This window comes from Bactrocera dorsalis, chromosome 5 (assembly GCF_023373825.1).
Source record: "Bactrocera dorsalis isolate Fly_Bdor chromosome 5, ASM2337382v1, whole genome shotgun sequence".
Lineage (NCBI taxonomy): Eukaryota > Metazoa > Arthropoda > Insecta > Diptera > Tephritidae > Bactrocera > Bactrocera dorsalis.
The window spans coordinates 18,664,554-18,677,650 of NC_064307.1; the positions used below are offsets into that span (position 1 = coordinate 18,664,554).

Sequence of the window (13,097 nt, forward strand, 5' to 3'; positions counted from 1 at the left end):
AGTCAAGTCCTTGTATGGAAAACTTTTTTAGTTGACAAGATGTATTCACGAAATCTGGTATACCTTATTGTTTGAAGAAACGCTACAATCTCCCAAAAAATTATTTAGATCGAACCACTATAGCATATAGCTGTCATACAAACTGACAGATCAAAGACAAGTCCTTATATGGAAAACTTTTTTAGTTGATGAGATATCTTCACGAAATTAAGCATGAATTATTACCCAAGCTAACGCTACAATCTTCAAAGAAATCGTTCAGATCGGACCACTATAGCATATAGCTATCATACAAACTGATCGTTCATAATCGAGCCAAACCTCTTTCTATACCCTTTTATGTTATAAGAAAGGCAAACGTAAAGGGTATTATATCTTCAGTGCAATAAATAATTAAAATTTTTATCCAATTTTCCAATAATACATTTAATGTGCATGTAAATTATAACTGAAATATCTTGTAACTTCTGACCCCAACAATTTGGCAATTTGCGTCGAATTTATATGCTATTAAAATCTCAAATTAACTAAATGTCAAATATAATTGCTAAAGTACTAAAAGTAAAACCAAAACATTTATTTGCCATCATTTGCCGCTATACTAGTTAGGCTCATATACGTACACACATATTTAGATAGTATATGTATGTAAATGAGTAAGCACGCAGTTAGTGCGTTGATGTTAATATATGTTTGTTTGTTAGCTGTTGTTGTTGACCGATAAATTGCATACGTTTACAAATTGCATGCCATAAATTCCAGCTTAACTGTCATTACTGTTGTTGGCTGTTATTTTTGCGGCGCTGGTGGTTTGAACTTACAAACTTATTATTACTTTTTGTAAACACGCTGTCATTTCATATATACAAATATTATATATGATATGTACCACATACATACATATATATAGTATATGCATATGTATGTGTATATATATGTATATGTACAGTTAAGTATTTTTATGGGTGTGTCCCCACCACATATGTTTGTGGGTGCAATTGATTGACCTTTGCGGCATTGGCTTGCGGTGAACCCGCCGCTGTTGGCCGACGCTGACCGCCATAATGCCAGTTTTGTACACGTAATTTTCATATTTTATGAATTAAATATCGCAATTAAAATGTAATTGAACGATACAACCGCATGCATGCTAGTATGTGTAACTATGAATAGGCCAAAATAGACCATATAATTTGTATGCGTTTGTGGGTCTATGCACACATAGCCACTTATTTGCTGGAATATGTGCATTCTTCATGCGACAGCAGCTAGCATTAGCCATACTAAATCGCTGTGCTAGCTTTTTGCCGTACTAACACACTAAAACTCACATGTAGTTATTATAACAAAAATTTGTTGTTGTTAAAATTATTTATCTATTTTTTGTTTTGCTTTGTTGTATTAATTTTTCTTTTACTAACGAGACGGCAATTTTAGCATTTCACATGCAATTTTAATTGCTAATATAGAAATTTAACGCGCCGTCACACCAATTGAAATTAATTAATCCCATATTCCAGCGAGCGGGCCAACTTAGGCTGGTTAGCTGAAAATGCATTTCAACGATTTGCAATTAAATGCAAATGACACGACAAAAATAGAATAATGCTGGAAAGGCAACAATGAATAACTTGGGCAGCGGAAAAATTTTAATTATTTAGTAAAATAGACGATATATTTTGTAGCTATTCAGTGCTTTTGGGTGCTAGGAATAATTTTTTTATGGTTTGCTGGGATTAATTAATTAAATTTTGTTGTTGTAAAATTCAAAGTTTTTATATGAGGCGTGTTATTGCTTGAGTGAAAGTGTCTATGGTAAGGAAATGTGAGTAAAAGTAGCATATATAATAATTACATGCAACTAATTTTAGAATATTATTTTAAAAATTAAAAAAAAAAAATTGAATAAACTTTTTACTTTTTTTAATAAATAATTTTTTGAAATAAAAAACAAAAAAAATAGAATTTTTATTATTGCAAATTTATAACAATTTGTCATATGACTATATCTAACTTCTCATAAAATATAAATTATTAAAAAAAATTATCAACTTTTTTATTAATAAAATTATACTAATTAACTTTTAAAAATAGTTGAAAAATTTTAACAATTTTTATTTTTAAAATTAGGTGGCAATATTTTATGATTATGAAAAATTTCTTTTCGAATGTAAAGTGAAAAAAAAAAAATAAATTTCATTAAATTAAAATTAAAAAAATTAAAAAATAAATTAAAAAAATAAAAAAAAATAATAATAAAATTAAAAAAAATTAAAAAAAGGAATTTAATTAAATTAAAAAAATTATTTAATTAAATTTAAAAAAATTAAAAAAGGATATTTTATTAATTTTAAAGAATGAAATTTAGTTAAATTGAAAAAAATGAGTTTAATTAAATTTAAAAAAAATGAAAAAAGTTTAGTAAATTAAAAAAAAAAAACGAAAAAGAAATACAAATTAATTATATTAAAAAACGAATTTTAATTGAATTTAAACAGAGGAATTAATTTCAATTTGAAGAAAAGATAAAAAGGGAATTTCATTATTTTAAAAAATTAAAAAAATTAATTTAATTAAATTTAAAAAATTAATTAAATTTAATTAAATTTAAAAAATTAAAAAAAGAAATTTGGTTAAAATTAAAGCTTTAAATTTAGTTAAATTGAAAAAAATTAATTTAATTAAATTAAAAAAAAAATGAAAAAAAAGTTTAGTAAATTAAAAAAAATAGAAAAAGGAATACAAATTAATTATATTAAAAAACGAATTTTAATTAAATTTAAACAGAGGAATTAATTTCAATTTGAAGAAAAGATAAAAAGGGAATTTCTTTATTTTAAAAAATTAAAAAAATTAATTTAATTAAATTTAAAAAAATTAAAAAAAAAGATGTTTTATTAAATTTAAAAAAAATAAAAAAAGTTTAGTTAATTAAAAAAAAAATAAGAATTAATTATATTAAAATACGAATTTTAATTAAATTTAAACAGAGGAATTAATTTCAATTTAAAAAAAAATTAAAAAAAAAGAAATTTAATTGAGTTTAAAAAAAATTTGAAAAAGAAATTTACTGTATACATATTAATTAAATTAAAAAACGAATTTTAGTTAAATTTAAAAAGCAATTTAATATTTTTTTTATTAAAAAAATCAATAATTAACTTTAAAGTTAAACTTTCGTCAAAATTTATATGTAAATTTCTATTAATAATTTTTTTTTGTATTCAAAATTAAGTGGCAAGGTAGTGGAATTTTATATGTATTCTTAACATTTAACCGTAATAATAACCAAGTTTTAAATATTTGTTAAATTTTTATTTGCACTTTTTAATTAAGTGTTGTATGTATGAACATGTGGCAACTCCTTTACTCATATAGGAAAAATTGTGTACTTTTTTACGGTTATTTACAGTCGACAGTAAGTACTGCTACCTAAAATTAGAAATTAACATATGAAAGCATACATATAAATTTGAATTGTTGTTGTCTTTTGCCGAAGACTGACGAAGGTAAGAGTTAGAAATTTGTTTGAGTTCATGATGCAAAAGAATTCTATAAAATCATAATTAAATTATTTGGAAATTTTCTGATTTTTCCATTGAAATTAAAAACTGGAAACTGAATGTTGATTTAGAAGGTTTCTTTGATATAAAAAGCGCCTTTTGTTTCGCGAAACAATTGAAGAAAGAAAGGTCGCTAAAAGAACACACCAGTGTAGTAAAATGCTGCAAATAAAATCAAGCCAAGCAAATAGCAGTCAAGTGCGGCATTTACAGCTGCTGCCAAAAGATTTATGTATGGAAAGAGCAATAAAGTGAGGTTATAAATAAGTTATATGGCCTATACAACATTACAACAGCTAGATTTACAGGCAGACAGACATAAGTATGTACTTACAACTAGAAGACTACAGTAAAAGAGCCAAAACTCGCCAGTAATTATATACAAGCCATACATGAGTGATTAAATTGGAGAGTCAGTTTAATTTTATATTTTTCTGCATAATTATTTTTGTTGCTTAATTGCTGCTTGGCTGTAATTTACTTATATACATTTATATAGGCATATATAATACATACTTATATACACTTTTATGTAACACACACATGCACATTTGTTTCTAGTAAGTGCTTGTACAGTCGGCAAGCATTGAATAATAAGAAAATGCGTTGCTGAATTAGATTGTAGGAGTGCCCAGAACGCCAACTGCGCCTCCACCGCCACCAACAACAGCAACTCCATCTCCTCCCCGCCGCCTGACGAACGTTAATACATTTGGCGTAAATGCAAATTTATGACGGTATTTTATGGTGTTTAATATTTCAAGATGAAAACGACAGCAGACGCTGCACAAACACACTAACTACAACAACGACAAACAACAACAGCAACAACAAAAGTTGATATGTAAGTATGCTCTTTATATTACCATCATAGTTAGTTAGTTAGCTGCTTGGTGTGTGTATGAGCAAAGAACGAAAAAAAGCAACAACAACAAATCTATGGTATACATCTCAGCTGCCACATTGCAACATCGTTGGCAGGTGCTGCATATTATTGCGGCTAGCATGAAGTAGAAAAAGCAATAATAGCCATACATACTTACATATACACATATGTATATGTAAATGTGTGTTTGCAAATAATATGTGTGTATTGTGTGTATTTATGTGCCGAAATCGGCTTGTGTTGGTGAGCTAATATCCTGCAGCGCTGGCAATTACAGTTGAAGTAAAGCTTAATTGCTTGTGGTCGACAAATATGCTCACATCTACCTATACATACATACGTATAAGCATACACAAATAAGGACGGACACATGTATGTATGTATATGTATGTATATAGTTAGTTAGTTGTGCAGAAAGTTTGTTATGTGGCGCAGTTTTAGCTAATTGCGCAAATGGAAATCGTTTTCTTGTGAGAATATTTGCATATTTAGATTGAACTCAAATACTTTCGCCAATAAATATATGTGTATACAGTATATATCGCTATCTAAAATGCAAAATAAAGTAACATCACTTTTTATAAGTTTACAGATGAAGGAAAAGTGATGTTATAGACATCATTCATATTGAAAATTAAATTTTTGTTTTGGTTTTGGTTATATATTGGTTATGTATTGGTTATTTTAGTGGTTACATACCGGTTATATAGTGGTTATTTATTGGTTATATAACGGTTATATAATGGTTATATCTCTCAGCGGAAGCCGAAAATTTTATGATACATATATGTAATAGGATAAAGAGAATTCTATGTAATAAAAAACTCAACTTCGATTTTTTGGTGATATGTTCTTTTGCATTTTAGTTGACGATATGTACATATGTATATACAAGCACAAATGATAATTTATACAGAAAAACAAATTTTTTAGCACTTGAAAATATATTTTCAGAAGTTTGAGATTAGTTTTTAGTTTAATTGCATTAAATTAAAATTAAGTGACATTTTGTGCAAAGACAATTTTTGATTTATTTGAATTATTTGTATGTATTACTTAACAATGCTTGTGAGAATACTTGAATAAAAGAGTTGTAGGTTTCTTTTTGTGCAAAGACAATTTTTGATTTCATTTAATTACATTTATTTTCAGTATTTATTAAAAATTTTGAGCTTTAGCTTTTCTTGTTTTGTTGTTGCACTTTCAAATTCATAACTAACTGCAAAGATTTATCGCCGCTTTTATTGCAACGTCAAAAGAAACTTGTTTGACTAATTAGTTATTAATTATAATTTATATAATTTACATATTAATTAATGTTATTAAATTGCAAAGTGTTAAACGTAATTAAATTTAATTACTTGCAATTTATTTTATTAGCAAAAATTTAGTTTGAAACAGCAATGTTTTAATAATATGTCACTATGAAATAAATCATATTAAAGCTACGTGGAGCAGACTTTGCAAAACGAAGCAAGTCGCTTGATAAATTGGTATAATCATAAAACCAGAAAATAAAGTGGTTTTTTGAACAAAAAAAAAGAAGAAAATTGTTGAGTATAAAAATCAGCAGTGAAATTCTAAGAACATTTGATTGTTAGCAAAATAACGTGAAAATCATTTTCTAAATGAAGTAAGCCGAATAATATTCAGTTAGGTTAGTCCACGTTAGGTTATGTCAGCGGAATAGTATGATAGCCCATAGATCCAGCCTCCGAATGCACGAAGATAAGGGGATGCCTTGCTCTTCCCAGCCTGAGTTCATCAGCCTTACAATTTCCAACGATGTAGCTAAGCCCACAGACAAATTTAATATGGAAGTAACTTGATGCTTCTGCTGGTGAAGTCACGCATTCTTTAACTAGCTTTGAGATCATAGTCAGCCAACTTAAAGCATGTGTAGCAGCTCTAGTATCGGAGTGGATGCAAACTTCCCAAAAACTAGCCGCAATTTGAAGAAGTATATCGGCTGCTACCTTGTTGGCGGCCACTCTGCTAGAACGACTACTATGAAGACACTCTAGAGTCTAGACAGTCTGTAACAAGAGTTGATTGAGAACACCCTACAAAAGATTCCTTTAGGGTCGCAAAAAATATCCGACTGATCTCTCTAGACTAGAATAACCACTTAAAATTAAAAAAAAAAACATATCTATTGACAATTTTCGTACAAATTTTTACCAAAAAAAATTTCTTTCAAAAAATGAATTTTTTGTAAATTGGATATCTCACATTATTTTTTTCAGATCGACACGCATATTGAATATTGAAAATCGAAACCCCGCTTAGTCTTGCTTTCGGTGAGAAATTTTAGCTTTTATATTCAAATCAAGCAAAGTATTGGCAGTAATGAAACGATAATATATATTTATATCAATCATATAGAGTTACATATGTACAGTAAGCAAAACAGCTTGCTCGTTAGGTTCACACGACACTCAACCCGACTGTCTGGGCAATGAAAAATAGTAATGAAAGTGAAATAAATGCTATTAAAATGGCATACAAGTGCCAATTCAAAGCACAGGAAGAACACAGACACACGCACTCCCACCCATAAGATTACACAATACATAAGCACTTGAATGAACACTCACACTCACATATATATGTAAGTGGTAATACACTGAGCTGCGACGACACCGAGTGCATAAGGATGGGCATAAATCCCGAAAAGAAACCCAAGAAAGCCATTAAATTTGCAGATTCCCATAAAAATGAGCAACAACCAGCCCAATATGGGCGCAAAGGTGGAGTTGAAGTTGGAGTCAACAGCAGCAGCAGCCGCAGTCGTTGCAATAGCAATAGCAACAAACATGCAAAGCAATAAAAGCAGTAAAAGCAATAAAAGTGAGGTGGTTAGGCGGCCAGGCGGCTGGACTCTGGCCAACACTCGGCTGCCTTGTAAGGTATTCAATTATCCCAACGAGAAACAGCGTGCGGCTGCAGCGCAGAAATAGACATAAAAATTTATTTGATTTATGCAAAGAAAAATACACACAACAATTGGCGGAAAAACAATCAAAAAAAAAAACAACAGTAAAAAAAAAACCAAAAACAAAAAGAAAATAGAAATCGAAGAAAACGAAATGCAAAATAGTGAAATAGAAAAAAGCATTGGGTGCAGCTGTGCTGGGGTGGTGGCGCGGTCAAATTACAAGCGAGTTGGCGGCGAAAATCCCAAAAGGCGACTGAATGAAACTGCAGCTGCCGAGGGAAGGACGTCACTGCAATTAGGTGCGGCAAAGGCGCAATGCCGTTTGCTAGTGCTCAGAAAAGCTGTAAAAAAGTGTTAAAAATCCGAATTGCAATGGGAGGGAAATGGGAGGGCCAGTGTGCGCCCGCCAAGCAGGAACTCCTTTGAAATGTAATATACAAATACACAGTGTTGTTTACAGCTTGCAGTCAATTGCTTTATAGTCGCGCCTCATGTTGGCGGTCAGCGCGCGAAAAAAGTGTAGAATGGAGAATTTTTATTGTCTAACGTGGAGTATCTAGTATTCTCCCGCGAGACGTTCTTCTACACTTTTGATTTCTACATTGGTGTGTTTTGCGAAAGCAAAAGTTAGTAAGCGCTAGCAAGTGCAGTGTTGGGTATATAAATAGAAACGGATAGGCTTTGAAGACTTCAAATAGGAAAGAAGATTTTTTAACGATAAAGATTGTAAGAAATACCCTTAGTTTTCGCTCAAAGTACATTTAGACTTAGACTTGGACTAGATTAAAGGATAAGGTTGGCTTAACTTTCTTTGATTTTCATAAAATCGAGTTTTTTGACTTAAAGGGTTCAAAAACTTTTTTTTTTTTTTTATTTTTCAAAACAAAAAAATGTTCATTAAGGATATAAAAATTTAATATTATTTATATAGAATAGTTAAAAATATTTTTTTTTTCGAAAACGCTATATTTTCGCAATTTTTTCTCGAAACTTCAAATTTCTTCAATCGGACCATGAGAGTTCTCGGCGAATTTTGTGTATATCACCTTGAAATTTCATAATTTCTATTATGTAATAGAATACACACAATTTTGTGTTATTAATGTAACTTTTTTTCTATTTTTTTTTTAATAAAAATTTACTTCAAATTTTTTGGTAAAAAATTAAAAATTTTTTTTTACAAATCGGCCTTTTTGTGAAAAATTATTGTAAAACAAACAAATTCGTATTTTTATTAAAAAATTTTATTTGGCTCGTATTCCTAGAGTCACCGTCACTCAACCTGTAACGGATCTTTTGAAGAAGATAATTCCGCATAAACGCCCAGTATACGCCATTTTTTTTCAAATTAATTTTTTATTTACTCATATGCCTGTTTCATAAAGTATGCATGAAAGAAGCCCGCCTCCCTTCTTTTTTCTGAATTCCCAGAATAAGTTTTTAGAGTTAGACCTTTGTTTAGGCCTCTAGATTGGTCTAACCACTTACATAAATTATAACTTATTATAGATATTATGCTGAACACTACTATTTCTGGAATATTTTCAATATAATAAAAAATTTTAAAAATTTTTGTTAAACCGTCTCTATAATTTTGTCCAACACTGTCTGCTCACATGCTTCGCCTAACATTAAATGCAAGTATAAGTGAAATAAAAGTGTCTGCAAAAATTTTACGAGACACTTGCAGATGATTAGGAAAATCGTAAATGAATTGCACATAAAAAAATAATATGCAAGAAAAGGCATGAATGAACTGTCGTCAATTGAGTATTTTATGTCAATGAAAGTGCAAATGCAATTTATTTAACAAAAAGTAAATACATATATAAATGTATATATATATTTTAAACGGCAGACAAATATTTAAATTGCCGCTGGACGAATGAGAACACGTAGCGCCTGTGGATAGGCTACGAATCATTAGCTGTGTAAATATTTGCATGTGTATGTGTGTGTTTATGCGATTTTTAGTGCAAATGTAATAAGTAAATATAACATTTCTTTAAAAATCATTTAAATTTAATTAAGTTTTCAAAATAAACTAAAAGAGCTAGGAAGAAGAGTGAAAGTATGGAAAAAATATTTGTTAATTATTAAATAAAATTTATTTACAGATGTATGTAAGTACATATATGCATATATGTTTGATCGTAGCTCCCATAAAAATGAAACTATATTAAATAAAATAACAACAAAATTTAAAAAAATATATTTTCCATTTAACTATCACTTGTCGTGACATTTACAACTGTATCGATGTGTGCGTGAGGTCGCTGTAGGCAGCAGCAAGCAAATACACGTCTGTTTGTGTAAGATAATTTTATGTATTTATATACACACAAACGCATGTTTGCTGTGCTGTCCGTGCTTACTGCATACACACCGCTCGTTGTTGTTGCTGTAGCAGTCTCAATCTTGCTGCTCCACAAGTTATCTTAATTTAACGAAATTGTTTACATGCCTTGCAGCCTTTTAAATGCAATTCAACTAAATAAATACAAATATATTTCGATGTAAATGTAAAAGCATAGCATACTTTCAGGCGCTCAAACGTATATATGCGCACAATTCATGGTATTTGCTTATGAATACGAAACAATTGTAGACGCAATTGAAGTTAAATTCAACACGGCAGATAAATTGAAGTAAATTCGAAATAATTATAAGCTCAGTGCTCGCTTTGGAGCTGTTGGTGTGTCGTAGTTAATTGTATTTGTATTTTAATTATATTTAATGCAATTGGACAAGTGGACAATAAAATTTAATTTTACGGTAGGAAAGCTTACTAATGACTTGAATTGATATTTACTGTAGTACTAAGAGGTTGTAACCACTTGCAAATCAGGGAAAGGCGTTTTGCAGATCGTTTTTCGGAAGAATATTTTTTTTAAATAAATAAAAATAATGCTTAGTAACAGCATTTAATGTTTTATTTAATAATCGGTGATTCATTTCATAAAGGTTTGTATTAACTTGAACCCAATGATTATTTCCAGTAGAGCCTGCGAAAAAACATGCCTGAAGGGGAGGAAGACTTTTATACTTAAAATAAACTCAAACCCAAAATCCAAAATAATAAGAAAAGTATTATAAAAATATACTGAGTTGTTTTTATTGAGTTGTTACTCCGAAACCATTTGAAAATTTTTTAAAAATATTTCTTCTTCATTTTATTTACCTTTAAGCTGAGAAATTTGTCACTGCAATTAAATAAAATGTTGCTTTGACTACCAAATCTGAGTTGCACTTGAATTTTACTATTTAATTTATAACAATTTTATTTGAAAACTTTTCGAAAATAAAGCTGGCATATGCTCAAGGTAAACCAACACACACATAAAATGGTCTACAAGCTGGACATGGGACCGCTGCTATACACCATAAGAATATACACTCATAGCTATGTCTACATACACATGTAAGTATTTATACACATAGTTATTTATTGCCCTTATATTAATGAAAGTTTTTTAATTTTTTTATTTTTGTTGCTGCATCTATTGTGCTACATAAATTACAGAACTTTTTGTAAATCCTTTCAAGTGTACTTATCGTAAAACTTTTTAATTGCCTGCACGTCCTCCAGCATCAACAGCAAAAACAACAAGAACCACTACAATAACAACAACAACAACCAGTACAACAAATACAGTAAAAGCAGCAAGCATACATTGTGCTAACAAGCGCAAGTTTGTTAGTGTTGGTGCGCCGTTACATGAGTAAATTGAGTTGGACAACCTCTTCCGTCAGCCAGCGGTGGCATGAGAATGTAAGAATTCGTACGCCACACATACAATTAAATACAGTTGAAAGATTGTAGAAATTATTTAAATAGAAAATTTAACTTTTCATTTATTTTGTTTGTGTTTTTGTGTGTGGCAAATAGTTAATTATGAAAGGCGTTTTTTTATTGGCCTTTGAATAGGCGAAGTGTTAATGAAGGTTGCCAAAGAAACAGTGGCTTTGGCTGGCTGAGATGGTCGCTTGATTTTTTTCGATACCTTCTGTGAAAAATATTTGCTAATTGACTCAATTAGTTGCTGTCTGAACTGTGTATTTAAGAACTGGAAGTTAAGTTGGAAGCGTTAATGGAGGTTACTAAAGCAACATTGGTGTTAGATGGCTGAGTTGATCGCTTAATTGAGTCAATTAACTAAATTTACTTCATAATTTTGTGTCTGAACAATTTACTAATTGACCCAATTAATGGTGTTTGAGTATACGGAGTGCTGATGAAGGTTGCTAAAGTTTCAGTGGTTATGGATAGTTGAGGTGGTCGCTTAATTGAGTCAATTAACTAACTTTGCTTCATATTCTTGTATGTGGAAAATGTATACTAATTGACTCAAGTTTGAATAGGTGAAGTGCGATGGAGGTTGCTACAGCAACAGTGGTTCTGGTTGGCTAAGATTGTTGTTTAATTGAGTAAATTTACAAATTTTTCTCCATACTTTTGCGTGTGGACAATTTACTAATTGACTCAATTAATGGAGTTTGAATAGGTGAAGAGCTGATGAAGATAAGTTCAGCAATAGTGGTTAGGATATATGCTAATTGACTCAATTAGTGGCTGTGTGAACAGTATATTAACGAATTGGAAGTTAAGTTGGTATCGTTAATGAAGGTTATTAAATAATTTTTAATTTTTAAACCTATCTTTCAATATATTACATTAAGATTTGAGAATAAATTTTTATTTATGAATTTTAGTCTAAAATACTTTTTAAGTTCATTCTCAACAAATATAACCTCAAATTGTTTGCTTCACTCTAAAAGTAACCACTAGTATCTGACTCAAGTGTATAAATAACATAAATATTCATCAATTATATAGGGATTCTTCTACAATTAAAGTTAAAATTAAAGTTAAAATTTTTGGATAAATGTAGTTCCTTAATTGCTAAATTAAATTTAATTATTATTTTTATATAAGTTTTTGATTAATATTATTTCCATTTTCGCAAAATAAATTACTATAAATTTGTACTGCAAGGCTGCAAAGATTTTCTTGTAGGCTTTCAGCACTTTCCAGAGTTTTACAGTGAGCGAGTGACCACTCACAGCTGTCTTCAATGCCGCAATAAAAGCTATTTTGTTGTTGCTATTTAATTAAACTTATACTAATTTGATATGTGCAGTGAAATTAGATTGTATATAGCATGCAATTAGGCGACTATTGTTGAAGACAGTGCTGTGCATAAATACATATACATACAAACTCATATTGAGTTACGTGCTTACGAGCGCATAAATTAAATCTATGGCTGCATTTATGTAAGTAATATTATATAATAATAATAGAAACACATACATATTATAATCTACTCAGCATATATATCATATATATACAAATATATGTGACATTAAGACAAAATAGCTTAAGTCCATTTATGCTTAATTTGAGATTTTGCTGCTTAGTAAAAATATGTGTGCTTTTATAAAAATTATTTTACCCAAATCTAAAGCTGCCTATCTAAAATTGTCTGCAAGTTGAATGATAATATCGAATCCTCAAATAGTTCCTTGACATAATGGAAATTATTTGCATTATCTTGTGTCGACTTAGGCCGCTTTAGTTTGTAGCCACAAATTTATGCCTGCCATAAGATTATTTCATTGCAAATCTATTGTCTTGTCCCCTAAATTAATGTCCGAGCACAATCAGCATTTTCACTCATGTATATTCGTATACAGAATCTGCATTGTA

The 13,097-nt window shown here is 29.6% G+C and overlaps 1 protein-coding gene across 5 annotated transcripts in view; it reads right to left on the minus strand.

Moving 5' to 3' along the window:
• Window positions 1-13,097, minus strand: part of LOC105225149 (DNA N6-methyl adenine demethylase) — a 296,191-nt gene that overhangs the window by 16,173 nt on the left and 266,921 nt on the right. The gene's annotated exons all lie outside the window — the stretch shown is intronic.